Source organism: Heterodontus francisci, chromosome 12, assembly GCF_036365525.1.
Source record: "Heterodontus francisci isolate sHetFra1 chromosome 12, sHetFra1.hap1, whole genome shotgun sequence".
NCBI classification, from domain to species: Eukaryota; Metazoa; Chordata; class Chondrichthyes; order Heterodontiformes; family Heterodontidae; genus Heterodontus; species Heterodontus francisci.
This window is the reverse complement of record NC_090382.1, coordinates 32,905,298-32,924,207: the sequence shown is the minus strand read 5'-3', so window position 1 is coordinate 32,924,207 and position 18,910 is coordinate 32,905,298. Positions and strand designations below refer to the sequence as shown.

Here is an 18,910-nt window from a genome sequence, read left to right as displayed (position 1 = left end):
CGAGCTCGTCACTGGTATCAGACCCACCGGCCGTCCATGTCTCCGCTTTAAAGACTCCTGCAAACGCGACATGAAGTCCTGTGACATTGACCACAAGTCATGGGAGTTAGTTGTTAGTGATCGCGAGTCGAAGAGACTTAGCTGTTGGCAGGAAAAAAGTGCAAGGAGAGAGCCAACTGTGTAACTGCCCCGACAACCAATTTTATCTGCAATGCCTGTGGAAGAGTCTGTCACTCTAGAATTGGCCTTTATAGCCACTCCAGGCTGTTTCACAAACCACTGACCACCTCCAGGCACTTACCCATTGTCTCTCAAAAAGGCCAAAGAAGATGATGATGTCTCTAAGTGTCGTCTTGCTCTGATTTGGCCAGAATGGTATTTTCACACCGCTACTTGGGACAGCAAATCATTGTTGTAGACATATGTGGCAGACAACTTGCCTTGTCAACCTATTGTCAACATTGAGCATGGTGGTGCAGCTATGTTGCAGTTCTGAGGCTTGAAATACTTTTGCTTTCTCCATTTACAACAACAACTTGCATTAATATAGCAACTTCATAGTACCCAAGGCACTTATTAGGAGTATTATCAAACATAACCACATAAGGAAATATTAGGACAGGTGGGCAAAAACTTGATCAGTTAAGTTTGAAGGAGCATCTTCTAGGAAGAGAGGTACTTTGGTTTGGGGAGAGAATTCTAGAGCTTGGGTTCCAACTAGCTAAGGCATGGGTATCAATGGTGGAATGAATAAAATTAGGGATGCACAAGAGGCCAGAATTGGAGGAAGGCAGAGATTTGTGTTTTTGGACTGGAGGAGTTGGGGAGGGATTTGAAAACAAAGATGAGCATTTTAAAATTGAGGTGCTACTGAACTGGGAGATAATGTAGGTCTAGCCCTGGAGCAGAAATTTCCTCAATTTTTTTGGAAGTCCAAAGCCATTGTTTTGGTCCCTGCCACAAACCTCATGTTGTAGTGACCAGCTGCATCCCCCTCCCTGGTCACTGTCTGAGGTTGAATCGGACTATTTGCAAACTTGCCATTCTACTTCACCCTGAAGTGAGCTTTTGACCCTGTGTGTTCCATTATGAATTTTTATCACTAACATGGCTATCTCTGTCCCTGCCTTGCCTGCTGAACCCCTCATCCCTGTCTTTGTTACTTCTATATACAAGTATTCCAATGCTCTCCTGGCCAGCCTATCATTTTCCATCCAGCATAAACTTGAACTCATCCAAAACTCTGTTGCTTGTGCTCTAATTCACACCTAGTCCAGTTCATCCATCGCCCCTCTATTTGCTGACCTTCTCTTTGTTCTTTGTCCCCTTTATGTCGGGGAATAGTTCCACAGATGCTAGCGGGTCATTCTTCATCCGCAAATGTACAAATGAGTGTTGGTGCACATTTAATCGTGGGTTTGCGTAGGGACTGGGAGGTTATCAGCTTTGGTCTCCGGGAATTGTTTTGAGGAGCTGGATGATAGTTCTACTCTTGGTTAATGCAGACAAGGTGCACAAAATGCTCAGTGATGTCTGAAAATATCATGGATTTATAAAAATTTTTGTTCATGTGAACTTCCTATTTGGTAGTTTCTGGAGGATACAGTTAAAAACAAAAGGCAAGATCCAGCTGTGTAATTGTTGGTTATTGGAGTAATGAAGTTGCACTCATTAATGTCCAAGTGGTTGGACTCCAAGACTGAGTTAACAGTAGATCAGTTCTAAGAGCTTTTTGTGTAATTAGGGTCACAGTCAAGTATCTTATCCCTTGTGGCCCTGGGTGTTGAGATGATGTGGCTATTCGAGTAAGTCAGCATGTTGCCTGCAAGAGATGTGTGTGCTGAGTCCATATTAATAGCTGCTTTACAGTTCAATGGAACAAGCCAAAACTAAATGTTGAGACTTGATAGCGAAAGAGGAAGCAGGCAGTGACATCTTTACTCCTAGTTCCTTTTTGAATGACCGGCACCATTATTCAGTGATGACCAGAACACAAAGAAATTAGTGGAGCGGAAACAGATCCACGTACAGTCTGGTAATCTTTTATAAGAACTAAAAATGAACCCCATTCCCTAGAGTGTGGGTGGCCTATTCCCAGGTCTGCACATTGCTCAGCTCTGTCATTGTTGCTATTGATTTGCCTGCTAATACTTTGGAGGGTTGTTCCAATGTTTTCGTTTTCCTTTTTGGTAAATGCTATGCTTTTCTTAGTGGTATGGCTGAGATTGGGAACTCTGCAGCAAACCTGCATCCCAAAACTATGGGACGCGTCTTCACAAAAATAGTGACCTATTTGTCTTAAAAGGTCCACAGACCTTTTGTTTGACGTTATATTGTGTATAATAGCTGTATATCTAGATTGAAAGCCAAAGAAGGCAGATGAAAACAAAGGCCAAATGTAAAACTTAGCCATTAAAACACTTTCTGCTTGTCTGCACCTTCTGTTTATCCTGGCTCCAAAAATGGATAGTCAGAAATCTTATTTGATTATTCATTTGGGATTCATTTTAGGCCACTGATCTAGCAGTTGGGGATGCTACAATTGGCCTAAGCATCTCAAAGAATTCCAATTCCTGCTCACTAAGGTGAACCATACTGGAAACTATTTATCCTAGAATAAAAAGGTGCTGTAATTTTTTTTAAAAAATAGAATAACCGCCCAAGGGGATGAAGAAGCTGAGGTTCAAAGAGGATATTCTAGGCCAGAGTGTGACCCAGATGGTTGAAGGCACGTCCACCAGCGGTGAAGTGGAGGGTGCATAAGAAGTTGTGATGGAGAGTTATGGGGCTGGAAGCTTATTTGAGGTTGCAAACAGCTTGGTTCACAGCCAGTGGCTTGGAATGGGATGACGTTGGTGGAATAGGTACAGAGTTTGTGGTAGGGACTGAAGACAATCTTTTTAGTCTTCCCAATGTTTAGCTGGAGCAAGTTGAGGCTTATCTGAAACTGGATGTCTTTCAAGCAGCTGGCTGCACTGAAGGGGTGAAGAAAGGTGACCAAGCTGGGATTCAATTTGATTAGCCAAACATGATCTGCCTTTTACAAATCTGTACTGACTCTCCCTAATTAACTCAAACCTCTCCAACTGCCTATTAATTGTTCCCTGATTATTGTTTCTAACCTACTTGATGTAACTACAGGTTGATCAGTTTAACTAGGATTGTCCTTTTTGTACCCTTTCTTGAACATGGGTGTCATATTTGGCACTTTCCAATCCTCTGGCACTCCCCTGTATCCAGGCAAAACTGGAAGATTTATGGTAAACTCTTCCAACTCCACCCCATTTCCTTTAGCAACCTGGGATGCAAGCCATCTGGAGCATGTGACTCATTCACTCTTAAGTATACAACGTTCCCAGCAATTTTCAGTCCATCCATGCACTCCCTCAAGGTGTAATCACTCCCAGCAGTCTCCAGTGCTGAGTACCAGTTTGAGAGTAGCACACACCCTAAAGACTCCTGCATTTCCTGCCTGTTCCGACTCTTCTGGATGGCCGTATATCTTCTATCCTGAACATACTCTGCCTGTACAGTGGCCTCCTTCTGGAGTGTACACTCCAGGAAACTCTCAGCCTCCCAGAAGCTCTGCAGTTAGTTAATACAAATGTGTTAAACATCGTATTGCTAACTGAATGGTATCCCTCTTTTTGTGAGTCACACACTGCCTGAAACATTAGCCATCTAAAGAATTTGACGTTTAAAAAGATTGACATTCCTGATTTAATCCCAGCAATCTGTCATTACAGGTATTGTTCTCTCTTTGTACACTTGGGGAGATTTGAAAGTGGCTGTGGGCAGGAAGTTATTATAGATGAGCTTTTAGTATAATAGGTTACACATGAATAAAGGAAATCTTAAAACTATGAAGGATACACCATGATGTACTGTACTTGTGATTAGGATGAACTTTGCATTCCAAAATTAAATCAACACCTTTTTTAAAAAATAAAATCCTTGTAGAACTTTGGAGCCTTAAATCCTAAGGCCCACAGCCCTTTTTGAAAGAGGGTAAGACACCATCTTCGTTTTCTCAGATTATATGTCCCCCTTATGTCAAGTTCTTCCAGTCGAAGTGGTTTGCAAACATGTTCATGTGGAATTCATTACATTTACATTCTGAGACTGCTGCTAACTGTGTATAAGTGCAAATTGTGATTTTTACATTTGCCGAATGACCTTCCCTGATAGCAGGGATAGGTCCTGTAATGATAAACATTGCTGACCTAGTTGGATATGATGCATTTACTGAGGCTGATTGGTGCTGGCTGCGATTTCTTTTTTGCGTCTACAATGACGAGAAATGTAAAAACTTCCCTAATGGCATGATTTCCTTTTAAAGGAACTTGAGAATTAATTTGTGATTCTCCATAGATGGCGCTGTACTGTAGAGCCATTTATATATGAATCCAATGTCCTTTTATTCTGCAGAAGACAAACGTTATTGCTCCTCTTTCTCCTTCCAGCCTCTGAAATCACTCATTCCAATGTCAATACACAGTGCAGAGAAATTCCATATCACTCTGGTTATGCTAGTAAAACTGGGCTTTCCTGGGGCCCAGGAATCTTGCTCTGGCTAATACTTAGCCAGAAAATTTTTGAATTGAATTTAATATCTCAATTCTTTTGATATTTTCTTTAGCTGAAATTGAACAGTTGGGACAATTTAAATATGGATTTCAGCCAGCAGAAAAGAATGGAAAGTACTTGAATGTTAAGAGTGACAAGGCCTGGTACCATGTGGCCAGGCAGCTGTTCTCTTGTGATTTAAGTTCCTTTTTCTGGTAACGGGACAGAAACCAACACATTTATTTCTAAGAAAACACTTCATACAAGTTTTTTTTTCTCCCTATCTTTTCAAAAGAATGTTTAAATTCCCCTGACTAGGAACAAAAGAATCACATGTGCTAGATAATTTGCTGAATCACAGAAGCTAAAGATCGCCAAACGACTGAGTTAATTAATTTCTCAGTTACAGAAATGCAACAAATCCATGAGGCTAACTTTATGATCCAGTTGAAAATTAAAATAGCTAGAAGGATGTACTTAGTCGGGTGAAAAACACACAATTGTTCTTTTTGCCCTTGTACAATACGTTCAAGTATCCATCTGAGGATTCTGTATTGTATTCTCTAAGTTTGCGTAAAATTAACATTCAAAAAGGAAAAAGTTTAAAATATATAAAGCCTTCACCTCCCACAACAGACGATTGCACTGTTTTTAAATAAGTTACATTTTATTTTAACTAGCAACATTGGAGTTGTTGAAAGTGATTACGTGTTAACGCAATAAGAAAAAGTGCAAAACAAATGCGTCAAGGTGATAAAATTGAATGGAATCAAACCTCAATCAGAGCTGTGGCAGCAGCATGGGAACGGGCAGAGAAAACTACAAGTCCCAGCAGTCACTGGGCTGCTGCAGTCTGTGCCAGCTGATAGAGGGGAACATTTTGCACATTCCCTTTCGTCGATCAACGCTTGAAAACGTGTTTTGCAAACGAAACGATACCCTAACATTAAATACATTTATATATAAACTATTCGTTCTCAAATAGGTACCAACAAATATCCGTATCAGAGTATTTTTATTTATTTCAACATACGCTCCCGCCTCTGGACCCGGTTGATTCGGTCCCCCTGACTTGCTCACTCTTTCACTTTGGACTGAGCGATTTTGGGGGCTCAGGGGGGATCCTGCTTCTATGCAGAAGTCTATTTCCACAAAATGTTTCACTAAAAGCAACTAAAATCATACACGAAATAGTTTTTCACTGAAAATTCTTCAAATACATATTTCATATAATGGACAGGAAAGATTCTGTCAAGAGTAGTCATTTTAGTTAAAGTTTGATTCCCCTCTTTTTCTTCCCCTTTCCATCCCATTCCCCTGGTGAGCAGTTTCCCTGAGCCGCCATTCTGGCTCCTGATAACCTGTAGGGGTGAATCTTTGTCACAAATAATTCTAGACTTTAAAAAAATCAATGGATTCACAGTCTTGCTACACATTTTTAATTCATAATTGAAATACACGGTGGATAATAAGTTTACGCGTGGAATGCTGCCCGTGAGGTGCTGTAATGCTAAGTAAGGGCGCTTGTCGCCCCCTCAGTGGCCGGCGGCTGTTGGTAGCGACCAGTGTCTATATAAGGTGGTGCAGTGGTCCCTGTTACTCAGTTGCCCGGAGTGCGTTACTAAGGAGACGGCAGGAGGAGCAGCAGGACACTGATGGTGGTGGGTGCATCCGCTTGTCAGCTGCAGCAAGCCCCTTAGCAACCGCGACATAAGCTCCTTGGGGGATGGGGGGAGATGGGTGGGGGTGCATTTGAGGCCTGTCACGGCCACACACACACTCCTCTCTAAGTGCTACAGCAATTGCTTGATTGGGTTAACTTGGGGTTTATTTTGTTGGCTGGGTGGATTGGGGTGCTAGTTTGTCAGGTAAGTGCTGTTGTTGCAGAGGTTTCTGCAAGGCCGGGCGCTCTCTGTTTTAGTGCCGGGGTGGGAGAGAGGGAGAGGCTGCACGATGTGACCTAAGGAGGGGTGGTTGAGTGAAGTTTCTATTCTTTCACCTCCCCCCTTTACTACTAATATACAGCTACTGACAGCTCCAACATTTTGCATTTTTTTCTCTTGCCCAAGGAAAAAAAGACACTGCTGCCTTCTGCTCTAAGTTTTTTTTCTAACTTAAAGCAACCTGTGAGATAAGTTTTCTTTTAAAAAAAATTAATTTAACTTGTTCTCTGCAAGTGGAACAGCTATTACATTTTTTTCTCAAGTAATTTTTCTCGATTGTCAATGGGAATGGGGAAGGGGAGCATCTTGCTGTCTGTAATTGTTCTTCTGCTTTGAGATGTCCCCGCACTGTTCAGAGAGGTTGTGCATTCCTCTTCAGGTCCTGCTTCCAGACCAGCCACTAGGAGGGGGTCGAGAGTTGACTTGATTTTTTTTCACTGTCCTTCCTCCCTCCCTCCCCCACCCACCCCCCCCCATCTCTCCCTCCCTCCCCCACCCACCCCCCCCATCTCTTCCTCCCTCCCCCACCCCCCCCCCATCTCATCCTCCCACCCCCACCCCCCCCCATCTCTTCCACCCCCCAACCCCCCACCCCCCCCCATCTCTTCCTCCCTCCCCCACCCCCCCCATCACTTCCACCCTCCCCCACCCCCCCATCTCTTCCTCCCTCCCCCACCCCCCCATCTCTTCCTCCCTCCCCCACCCCCCCCATCTCTCCTCCCTCCCCCACCCCCCCCATCTCTTCCTCCCACCCCCACCCCCCCCCATCTCTTCCACCCCCCCCCCCCCCCATCTCTTCCTCCCTCCCCCACCCCCCCCCATCTCTTCCTCCCTCCCCCCACCCCCCCCCATCTCTTCCTCCCTCCCCACCCCCCCCATCTCTTCCTCCCTCCCCCACCCCCCCCATCTCTTCCTCCCTCCCCCACCCCCCCCCACTCTTCCTCCCTCCCCCACCCCCCCCATCTCTCCTCCCTCCCCCACCCCCCCCATCTCTTCCTCCCCTCCCCCACCCCCCCCCATCTCTTCCTCCCTCCCCCACCCCCCCCCATCTCTTCCTCCCTCCCCCACCCCCCCATCTCTTCCTCCCTCCCCCACCCCCCCCATCTCTTCCTCCCTCCCCCACCCCCCCCATCTCTTCCTCCCTCCCCCACCCCCCCCCATCTCTTCCTCCCTCCCCCACCCCCCCCTCCCATCTCTTCCTCCCTCCCCCACCCCCCCCATCTCTTCCTCCCTCCCCCACCCCCCCCCATCTCTTCCTCCCTCCCCCACCCCCCCCATCTCTTCCTCCCTCCCCCACCCCCCCCATCTCTTCCTCCCTCCCCACCCCCCCCATCTCTTCCTCCCTCCCCCACACCCCCCATCTCTTCCTCCCTCCCCCACACCCCCCATCTCTTCCTCCCTCCCCCACACCCCCCATCTCTTCCTCCCTCCCCCACCCCCCCCATCTCTTCCTCCCTCCCCCACCCCCCCCATCTCTTCCTCCCTCCCCCACCCCCCCATCTCTTCCTCCCTCCCCCACCCCCCCCATCTCTTCCTCCCTCCCCCACCCCCCCCATCTCTTCCTCCCTCCCCCACCCCCCCCATCTCTTCCTCCCTCCCCCACCCCCCCCATCTCTTCCTCCCTCCCCCACCCCCCCCCATCTCTTCCTCCCTCCCCCACCCCCCCCCATCTCTTCCTCCCTCCCCCACCCCCCCCCATCTCTTCCTCCCTCCCCCACCCCCCCCCATCTCTTCCTCCCTCCCCCACCCCCCCCCATCTCTTCCTCCCTCCCCCACCCCCCCCCCCCATCTCTTCCTCCCTCCCCCACCCCCCCCCCATCTCTTCCTCCCTCCCCCACCCCCCCCCATCTCTTCCTCCCTCCCCCACCCCCCCCCATCTCTTCCTCCCTCCCCCACCCCCCCCCATCTCTTCCTCCCTCCCCCACCCCCCCCCCCATCTCTTCCTCCCTCCCCCACCCCCCCCCCCATCTCTTCCTCCCTCCCCCACCCCCCCCCCATCTCTTCCTCCCTCCCCCCCCCACCCCCCCCCCCCATCTCTTCCTCCCTCCCCCCCCCACCACCCCCCCCCATCTCTTCCTCCCTCCCCCACCCCCCCCATCTCTTCCTCCCTCCCCCACCCCCCCCCATCTCTTCCTCCCTCCCCCACCCCCCCCATCTCTTCCTCCCTCCCCCACCCCCCCCATCTCTTCCTCCCTCCCCCACCCCCCCCATCTCTTCCTCCCTCCCCCACCCCCCCCATCTCTTCCTCCCTCCTCCCCCCCCCCATCTCTTCCTCCCTCCCCCACCCCCCCCATCTCTTCCTCCCTCCCCCACCCCCCCCCATCTCTTCCTCCCTCCCCCACCCCCCCCATCTCTTCCTCCCTCCCCCACCCCCCCCCCCATCTCTTCCTCCCTCCCCCACCCCCCCCCCCATCTCTTCCTCCCTCCCTCACCCCCCCCCATCTCTTCCTCCCTCCCCACCCCCCCCCATCTCTTCCTCCCTCCCCCACCCCCCCCCATCTCTTCCTCCTCCCCCACCCCCCCCCATCTCTTCCTCCCTCCCCCACCCCCCCCATCTCTTCCTCCCTCCCCCACCCCCCCCATCTCTTCCTCCCTCCCCCACCCCCCCCATCTCTTCCTCCCTCCCCCACCCCCCCCCCATCTCTTCCTCCCTCCCCCACCCCCCCCCATCTCTTCCTCCCTCCCCCACCCCCCCCCACATCTCTTCCTCCCTCCCCCACCCCCCCCCATCTCTTCCTCCCTCCCCCACCCTCCCCCATCTCTTCCTCCCTCCCCACCCCCCCCATCTCTTCCTCCCTCCCCCACCCCCCCCCCCATCTCTTCCTCCCTCCCCCACCCCCCCATCTCTTCCTCCCTCCCCCACCCCCCCCCATCTCTTCCTCCCTCCCCCACCCCCCCCATCTCTTCCTCCCTCCCCCACCGCCCCCCCATCTCTTCCTCCCTCCCCCCATCTCTTCCCGCCCCCCCATCTCTTCCCCGCCCCCCCATCTCTTCCGCCCCCCTCTCTTCCCGCCCCCCCATCTCTTCCCCGCCCCCCCATCTCTTCCCCGCCCCCCCATCTCTTCCCCGCCCCCCCATCTCTTCCCCGCCCCCCCATCTCTTCCCCGCCCCCCCATCTCTTCCCCGCCCCCCCATCTCTTCCCGCCCCCCCATCTCTTCCCCGCCCCCCCATCTCTTCCCCGCCCCCCCCATCTCTTCCCCGCCCCCCCATCTCTTCCCCGCCCCCCCATCTCTTCCCCGCCCCCCCATCTCTTCCCCGCCCCCCCATCTCTTCCCCGCCCCCCATCTCTTCCCCGCCCCCCCATCTCTTCCCCGCCCCCCCCATCTCTTCCCCGCCCCCCCATCTCTTCCCCGCCCCCCATCTCTTCCCCGCCCCCCCCATCTCTTCCCCGCCCCCCCATCTCTTCCCCGCCCCCCCATCTCTTCCCCGCCCCCCCATCTCTTCCCCGCCCCCCCATCTCTTCCCCGCCCCCCCCATCTCTTCCCCGCCCCCCCATCTCTTCCCCGCCCCCCCATCTCTTCCCCGCCCCCCCCATCTCTTCCCCGCCCCCCCATCTCTTCCCCGCCCCCCCCATCTCTTCCCCGCCCCCCCATCTCTTCCCCGCCCCCATCTCTTCCCCGCCCCCCCATCTCTTCCCCGCCCCCCCATCTCTTCCCCGCCCCCCATCTCTTCCCCGCCCCCCCATCTCTTCCCCGCCCCCCCATCTCTTCCCCGCCCCCCCATCTCTTCCCCGCCCCCCCATCTCTTCCCCGCCCCCCCATCTCTTCCCCGCCCCCCCATCTCTTCCCCGCCCCCCCATCTCTTCCCCGCCCCCCCATCTCTTCCCCGCCCCCCCATCTCTTCCCCGCCCCCCCATCTCTTCCCCGCCCCCCCATCTCTTCCCCCGCCCCCCCATCTCTTCCCCGCCCCCCCATCTCTTCCCCGCCCCCCATCTCTTCCCCGCCCCCCCATCTCTTCCCCGCCCCCCCATCTCTTCCCCGCCCCCCCATCTCTTCCCCGCCCCCCCATCTCTTCCCCGCCCCCCCATCTCTTCCCCGCCCCCCCATCTCTTCCCCGCCCCCCCATCTCTTCCCCGCCCCCCCCATCTCTTCCCCGCCCCCCCATCTCTTCCCCGCCCCCCCATCTCTTCCCCGCCCCCCCCCATCTCTTCCCCGCCCCCCCATCTCTTCCCCGCCCCCCCATCTCTTCCCCGCCCCCCATCTCTTCCCCGCCCCCCATCTCTTCCCCGCCCCCCCATCTCTTCCCCGCCCCCCCATCTCTTCCCCGCCCCCCCATCTCTTCCCCGCCCCCCCCATCTCTTCCCGCCCCCCATCTCTTCCCCGCCCCCCATCTCTTCCCCGCCCCCCCATCTCTTCCCCGCCCCCCCCATCTCTTCCCCGCCCCCCCATCTCTTCCCCGCCCCCCCATCTCTTCCCCGCCCCCCCCATCTCTTCCCGCCCCCCCATCTCTTCCCCGCCCCCCCATCTCTTCCCCGCCCCCCCATCTCTTCCCCGCCCCCCCCATCTCTTCCCCGCCCCCCCCATCTCTTCCCCGCCCCCCCATCTCTTCCCCGCCCCCCCATCTCTTCCCCGCCCCCCCATCTCTTCCCCGCCCCCCATCTCTTCCCCGCCCCCCCATCTCTTCCTCCCCGCCCCCCCATCTCTTCCCCGCCCCCACCCCCATCTCTTCCCCGCCCCCCCATCTCTTCCCCGCCCCCCATCTCTTCCCCGCCCCCCCATCTCTTCCCCGCCCCCCCATCTCTTCCCCGCCCCCCCATCTCTTCCCCGCCCCCCCATCTCTTCCCCGCCCCCCCATCTCTTCCCCGCCCCCCCATCTCTTCCCCGCCCCCCCATCTCTTCCCCGCCCCCCCATCTCTTCCCCGCCCCCCCATCTCTTCCCCGCCCCCCCATCTCTTCCCCGCCCCCCCATCTCTTCCCCGCCCCCCCATCTCTTCCCCGCCCCCCCATCTCTTCCCCGCCCCCCCATCTCTTCCCCGCCCCCCCATCTCTTCCCCGCCCCCCCATCTCTTCCCCGCCCCCCCATCTCTTCCCCGCCCCCCCATCTCTTCCCCGCCCCCCCATCTCTTCCCCGCCCCCCCATCTCTTCCCCGCCCCCCCATCTCTTCCCCGCCCCCCCATCTCTTCCCCGCCCCCCATCTCTTCCCCGCCCCCCCATCTCTTCCCGCCCCCCCATCTCTTCCCCGCCCCCCCATCTCTTCCCCGCCCCCCCATCTCTTCCCCGCCCCCCCATCTCTTCCCCGCCCCCCCATCTCTTCCCCGCCCCCCCATCTCTTCCCCGCCCCCCCATCTCTTCCCCGCCCCCCCATCTCTTCCCCGCCCCCCCATCTCTTCCCCGCCCCCCCATCTCTTCCCCGCCCCCCCATCTCTTCCCCGCCCCCCCATCTCTTCCCCGCCCCCCCATCTCTTCCCCGCCCCCCCATCTCTTCCCCGCCCCCCCATCTCTTCCCCGCCCCCCCATCTCTTCCCCGCCCCCCCATCTCTTCCCCGCCCCCCCATCTCTTCCCCGCCCCCCCATCTCTTCCCCGCCCCCCCATCTCTTCCCCGCCCCCCCATCTCTTCCCCGCCCCCCCATCTCTTCCCCGCCCCCCCATCTCTTCCCCGCCCCCCCATCTCTTCCCCGCCCCCCCATCTCTTCCCCGCCCCCCCATCTCTTCCCCGCCCCCCCATCTCTTCCCCGCCCCCCCATCTCTTCCCCGCCCCCCCATCTCTTCCCCGCCCCCCCATCTCTTCCCCGCCCCCCCCATCTCTTCCCCGCCCCCCCATCTCTTCCCCGCCCCCCCATCTCTTCCCCGCCCCCCCATCTCTTCCCCGCCCCCCCATCTCTTCCCCGCCCCCCCATCTCTTCCCCGCCCCCCCATCTCTTCCCCGCCCCCCCATCTCTTCCCCGCCCCCCCATCTCTTCCCCGCCCCCCCATCTCTTCCCCGCCCCCCCATCTCTTCCCCGCCCCCCCATCTCTTCCCCGCCCCCCCCATCTCTTCCCCGCCCCCCCATCTCTTCCCCGCCCCCCCATCTCTTCCCCGCCCCCCCATCTCTTCCCCGCCCCCCCATCTCTTCCCCGCCCCCCCATCTCTTCCCCGCCCCCCCATCTCTTCCCCGCCCCCCCATCTCTTCCCCGCCCCCCCATCTCTTCCCCGCCCCCCCATCTCTTCCCCGCCCCCCCATCTCTTCCCCGCCCCCCCATCTCTTCCCCGCCCCCCCATCTCTTCCCCGCCCCCCCATCTCTTCCCCGCCCCCCCATCTCTTCCCCGCCCCCCCATCTCTTCCCCGCCCCCCCATCTCTTCCCCGCCCCCCCATCTCTTCCCCGCCCCCCCATCTCTTCCCCGCCCCCCATCTCTTCCCCGCCCCCCCATCTCTTCCCGCCCCCCCATCTCTTCCCCGCCCCCCCATCTCTTCCCCGCCCCCCCATCTCTTCCCCGCCCCCCATCTCTTCCCCGCCCCCCCATCTCTTCCCCGCCCCCCCATCTCTTCCCCGCCCCCCCATCTCTTCCCCGCCCCCCCATCTCTTCCCCGCCCCCCCATCTCTTCCCCGCCCCCCCATCTCTTCCCCGCCCCCCCATCTCTTCCCCGCCCCCCCATCTCTTCCCCGCCCCCCCATCTCTTCCCCGCCCCCCCATCTCTTCCCCGCCCCCCCATCTCTTCCCCGCCCCCCCATCTCTTCCCCGCCCCCCCATCTCTTCCCCGCCCCCCCATCTCTTCCCCGCCCCCCCATCTCTTCCCCGCCCCCCCATCTCTTCCCCGCCCCCCCATCTCTTCCCCGCCCCCCCATCTCTTCCCCGCCCCCCCATCTCTTCCCCGCCCCCCCATCTCTTCCCCGCCCCCCCATCTCTTCCCCGCCCCCCCATCTCTTCCCCGCCCCCCCATCTCTTCCCCGCCCCCCCATCTCTTCCCCGCCCCCCCATCTCTTCCCCGCCCCCCCATCTCTTCCCCGCCCCCCCATCTCTTCCCCGCCCCCCCATCTCTTCCCCGCCCCCCCATCTCTTCCCCGCCCCCCCATCTCTTCCCCGCCCCCCCATCTCTTCCCCGCCCCCCCATCTCTTCCCCGCCCCCCCATCTCTTCCCCGCCCCCCCATCTCTTCCCCGCCCCCCCATCTCTTCCCCGCCCCCCCATCTCTTCCCCGCCCCCCCATCTCTTCCCCGCCCCCCCATCTCTTCCCCGCCCCCCCATCTCTTCCCGCCCCCCCATCTCTTCCCCGCCCCCCCATCTCTTCCCCGCCCCCCATCTCTTCCCCGCCCCCCCATCTCTTCCCCGCCCCCCATCTCTTCCCCGCCCCCCCATCTCTTCCCCGCCCCCCCCATCTCTTCCCCGCCCCCCCATCTCTTCCCCGCCCCCCCATCTCTTCCCCGCCCCCCCATCTCTTCCCCGCCCCCCCATCTCTTCCCCGCCCCCCCATCTCTTCCCCGCCCCCCCATCTCTTCCCCGCCCCCCCATCTCTTCCCCGCCCCCCATCTCTTCCCCGCCCCCCCATCTCTTCCCCGCCCCCCCATCTCTTCCCCGCCCCCCCATCTCTTCCCCGCCCCCCCATCTCTTCCCCGCCCCCCCATCTCTTCCCCGCCCCCCCATCTCTTCCCCGCCCCCCCATCTCTTCCCCGCCCCCCCATCTCTTCCCCGCCCCCCCATCTCTTCCCCGCCCCCCCATCTCTTCCCCGCCCCCCCATCTCTTCCCCGCCCCCCCATCTCTTCCCCCGCCCCCCCATCTCTTCCCCGCCCCCCCATCTCTTCCCCCGCCCCCCCATCTCTTCCCCCGCCCCCCCATCTCTTCCCCGCCCCCCCATCTCTTCCCCCGCCCCCCCATCTCTCCCCCGCATCTCTCCCTCCCCCACCCCCCCAACTCTTCCTCCCTCCCCCACCCCCCCCATCTCTCCCTCCCCCACCCCCCCCATCTCTCCCTCCCCCACCCCCCCCATCTCTCCCTCCCCCACCCCCCCCATCTCTCCCTCCCCCACCCCCCCCATCTCTCCCTCCCCCACCCCCCCCATCTCTTCCTCCCCCACCCCCCCCACTCTTCCTCCCCCACCCCCCCATCTCACCCTCCCACCCCCCCCAACCCTCCCCCCACATCCACCCATCCCTCCCCCACATCTCTCCCTCCCCCACCCCCCCATCTCTTCCTCCCTCCCCCACCCCCCCATCTCTTCCTCCCTCCCCCACCCCCCCATCTCTTCCTCCCTCCCCCCCCATCTCTCCCCCCACCCCCCCATCACTTCCCCACCCCCCCCATCTCTTCCCCACCCCCCCCATCTCTCCCCACCCCCCCCATCTCTCCCCACCCCCCCCATCACTTCCCCACCCCCCCCCATCTCTTCCCCACCCCCCCCATCTCTTCCCCACCCCCCCCATCTCTTCCCCACCCCCCCCATCTCTTCCCCACCCCCCCAACTCTTCCCCACCCCCCCCATCTCTTCCCCACCCCCCCCATCTCTTCCCCACCCCCCCCATCTCTTCCCCACCCCCCCCATCTCTTCCCCACCCCCCCATCTCTTCCCCACCCCCCCCCATCTCTTCCCCACCCCCCCCATCTCTTCCCCACCCCCCCCATCTCTTCCCCACCCCCCCCATCTCTTCCCCCACCCCCCCATCTCTTCCCCACCCCCCCCATCTCTCCCCACCCCCCCCATCTCTTCCCCACCCCCCCCATCTCTTCCCCACCCCCCCCATCTCTTCCCCACCCCCCCCATCTCTTCCCCACCCCCCCCATCTCTTCCCCACCCCCCCCATCTCTTCCCCACCCCCCCCATCTCTTCCCCACCCCCCCCATCTCTTCCCCACCCCCCCCATCTCTTCCCCACCCCCCCCATCTCTTCCCCACCCCCCCCATCTCTTCCCCACCCCCCCCATCTCTTCCCCACCCCCCCCATCTCTTCCCCACCCCCCCCATCTCTTCCCCACCCCCCCCATCTCTTCCCCACCCCCCCCATCTCTTCCCCACCCCCCCCATCTCTTCCCCACCCCCCCCCATCTCTTCCCCACCCCCCCCCATCTCTTCCCCACCCCCCCCCATCTCTTCCCCACCCCCCCCCATCTCTTCCCCACCCCCCCCATCTCTTCCCCACCCCCCCCATCTCTTCCCCACCCCCCCCATCTCTTCCCCACCCCCCCCATCTCTTCCCCACCCCCCCCCTCTCTCTCCCTCTCCCCCCCCCCTCTCTCTCCCTCTCCCCCCCCCCTCTCTCTCCCTCTCCCCCCCCCCTCTCTCTCCCTCTCCCCCCCCCCTCTCTCTCCCTCTCCCCCCCCCCTCTCTCTCCCTCTCCCCCCCCCCTCTCTCTCCCTCTCCCCCCCCCCTCTCTCTCCCTCTCCCCCCCCCCTCTCTCTCCCTCTCCCCCCCCCCTCTCTCTCCTCTCCCCCCCCCCCTCTCTCTCCCTCTCCCCCCCCCCTCTCTCTCCCTCTCCCCCCCCCCCCTCTCTCTCCCTCTCCCCCCCCCCCCTCTCTCTCCCTCTCCCCCCCCCCCCTCTCTCTCCCTCTCCCCCCCCCCTCTCTCTCCCTCTCCCCCCCCCTCTCTCTCCCTCTCCCCCCCCCTCTCTCTCCCTCTCCCCCCCCCCTCTCTCTCCCTCTCCCCCCCCCCTCTCTCTCCCTCTCCCCCCCCCTCTCTCTCCCTCTCCCCCCCCCCTCTCTCTCCCTCTCCCCCCCCCCTCTCTCTCCCTCTCCCCCCCCCCTCTCTCTCCCTCTTCCCCCCCCCCTCTCTCTCCCTCCCTCCCTCCCCCCTCTCTCTCCCTCCCTCCCTCCCCCCTCTCTCTCCCTCCCTCCCTCCCCCCTCTCTCTCCCTCCCTCCCTCCCCCCTCTCTCTCCCTCCCTCCCTCCCCCCTCTCTCTCCCTCTCCCCCCCTCTCTCTCCCTCCCTCCCTCCCCCCCCATCTCTCCCTCCCTCCCTCCCCCCCCATCTCTCCCTCCCTCCCTCCCCCCCCATCTCTCCCTCCCTCCCCCCCCATCTCTCCCTCCCTCCCCCCCCATCTCTCCCTCCCTCCCCCCCCATCTCCCCCTCCCCCTCCCTCCCCATCTCCCCCTCCCTCCCCATCTCCCCCTCCCTCCCCCACCCCCCCCATCTCCCCCTCCCTCCCCCACCCCCCCCATCTCCCCCTCCCTCCCCCTCCCTCCCCCACCCCCCCCATCTCCCCCTCCCTCCCCCACCCCCCCATCTCCCCCTCCCTCCCCCACCCCCCCCATCTCCCCCACCCCCCCCATCTCCCCCTCCCTCCCCCACCCCCCCCATCTCCCCCTCCCTCCCCCACCCCCCCATCTCCCCCTCCCTCCCCCACCCCCCCCATCTCCCCCTCCCTCCCCCACCCCCCCCATCTCCCCCTCCCTCCCCCACCCCCCCCATCTCCCCCTCCCTCCCCCACCCCCCCCATCTCCCCCTCCCTCCCCCACCCCCCCCATCTCCCCCTCCCTCCCCCACCCCCCCCATCTCCCCCTCCCTCCCCCACCCCCCCCATCTCCCCCTCCCTCCCCCACCCCCCCCATCTCCCCCTCCCTCCCCCACCCCCCCCATCTCTCTCCTCCCTCCCCCCCCCCCCATCTCTCTCCTCCTCCCCCCCCCCCCCCCATCTCTCTCCTCCCCCCCCCCCCCATCTCTCTCCTCCCCCCCCACACCCTTTCTCCCAGTTTTATTTATTGTGGGCCGGTATATTGTGTATGTAGGGTATTGTAACGGATATCCCAGTATTGTGCTGCAAAACCTTTGACACAGTTGGGGCGGTGGCGGGGGGGTGTAATTTATCCAAACTGATTCTCCTCTTGCTGTGGATCCTGTGAGGGGTTTTGTCTAATAGTGGTCGCATGTTTTAGACAAATGTGCTGTGGGGTGTCGTGTTCCTGATTATTTGTGTGACATATTCCCCGTCATATTTGTACAATGATGGTATGTGAGGGGCAGGTACTTTGTGTGGGGTGTGGAAGGAAGCAATTGAGGGAGCTGCTGTTGCATTATTCCTGGAACCTTTCATTTAAATCCCATTTATCTACCCTCCTTGCTTGAAGGTGCTGAGTTGTCCTAAGATGCAGTGCCACATGAGTGCTCCAGTAACCCATGTGCCCATTGTTCATGTGAGTTTCAGCAGACTGTTCCAGCAAGTGAGGAATGGGAAAGAGGAGTAATCTGAGTATGAAACCTGCCTTTTTATGTGGCAGGTGTCACTGAATAATCTTGGATAATTTACTTCTAGCTTGAACCACAACTGCAACGTGCCTGAGATCAGGTAATTTGTAACAGAACAGAGATGGGAACTGGGACCTTTTTGGACTATGTAACTCCTTCCTGTTCCACACTGAGGACCACATTACTCATAGTTGAGGCCTGAGAACGGCTTGGCTGTCTGTTACTTTAGTTGGTGAGGACTCTCGATATCCATGGAAAAGAGGAGGTGCTAAGAAGGACTCGTAGTGTCTATATTAAGAAGGGGAGAAATCTTTCTCTTAAGGAGTGTTTACTCGTTCTTTCTGACTCTATCATCTGCACTAAGAAAAGGTTAAGAATCCAAAGGTAACCTTTATCAATGTTTTTAATATCCAGTATTGCATCAATGTTTTTAATATCCAGTATTGCACTCTGATCACCCATACTACTGAAGGGTGAAGTGCAATGGTTAATCACCTCCTTTTCTGCTCCTCAGCCAGTGGGGAAAAAAAATGGCTCTGTAGTTTTGTGAAAGGTGCCATGGATGAGTATCTGCGGTGCAGGAAGCAGTTATTTAATGGTCCAAGTCCCTGTGACGGTGTTGTAATTCTTATGTCACAGCATGATTTTGAAGGGGGTGGTTTGAGGGGGCATTCAAGATTACAGGGCAGGGCATTCTTCAGCACCTCTTGGCAGCTATTTACAGAAGTTCATTGGGAGTTGGCCAAGATTGATGGGAAGGAAATGGAGCGGGATTTGTGAAAACTCATTTTAAAAGTGGAGCATTGTATCCTTGGCTATAGGAAAAGAGTGCATTTTATTCTTAAATCACAAAGACTTGCATTTATATACTACCAGGTGTTCCAAAGGGGTTGCAGCTAAAACTTTTTGAAGTGTAGTCATTGTTGTAATGTAGGAAAGACAGCAGCCCACAGCAAGCTCCCACAAACAGCAATGTGATAATGACCAGATAATCTGTTTTTATGATGTTGGTTTGAGGGATAAATATTGGCCCGGAGACTCTGGATAACTCTCCTGCTGTTTTTCAAAATAGTGCGATGGGTTCTTTTATGCCCACCTGAGAGGGCAGACAGGGCCTCCGTTTAATGTCTCATCCGAAAGACAGCACCTCTAACAGTGCAGGACTCCCTCAGTATTGCACCGGAGTGTCAGCCTTGATTTTTGTGTTTAAGTCTTTAAGTGGGACTTTAAGCCACAACCTTCTGATGTAGGCGAGTGTGCTACCAACTGAATCCTGGCTGACACCATTGAAGAGAGCCATAGTGTTTGCA

The 18,910-nt window shown here is 58.8% G+C and overlaps 1 protein-coding gene across 2 annotated transcripts in view; it reads left to right on the top strand.

Annotated features, from left to right (window-relative positions):
* The first annotated feature begins 6,175 nt into the window (after nt 1-6,175).
* The window catches only part of fam53c (family with sequence similarity 53 member C), a 122,182-nt gene continuing 109,447 nt past the window's right edge, over nt 6,176-18,910 (top strand). The window contains exon 1 of one of the 2 annotated variants that reach the window (XM_068043276.1): nt 6,176-6,227. The gene's annotated coding sequence lies outside the window, so the exon portion shown is untranslated. The remainder of the gene's footprint in view (nt 6,228-18,910) is intronic. The other variant, XM_068043277.1, reaches the window with a different exon arrangement.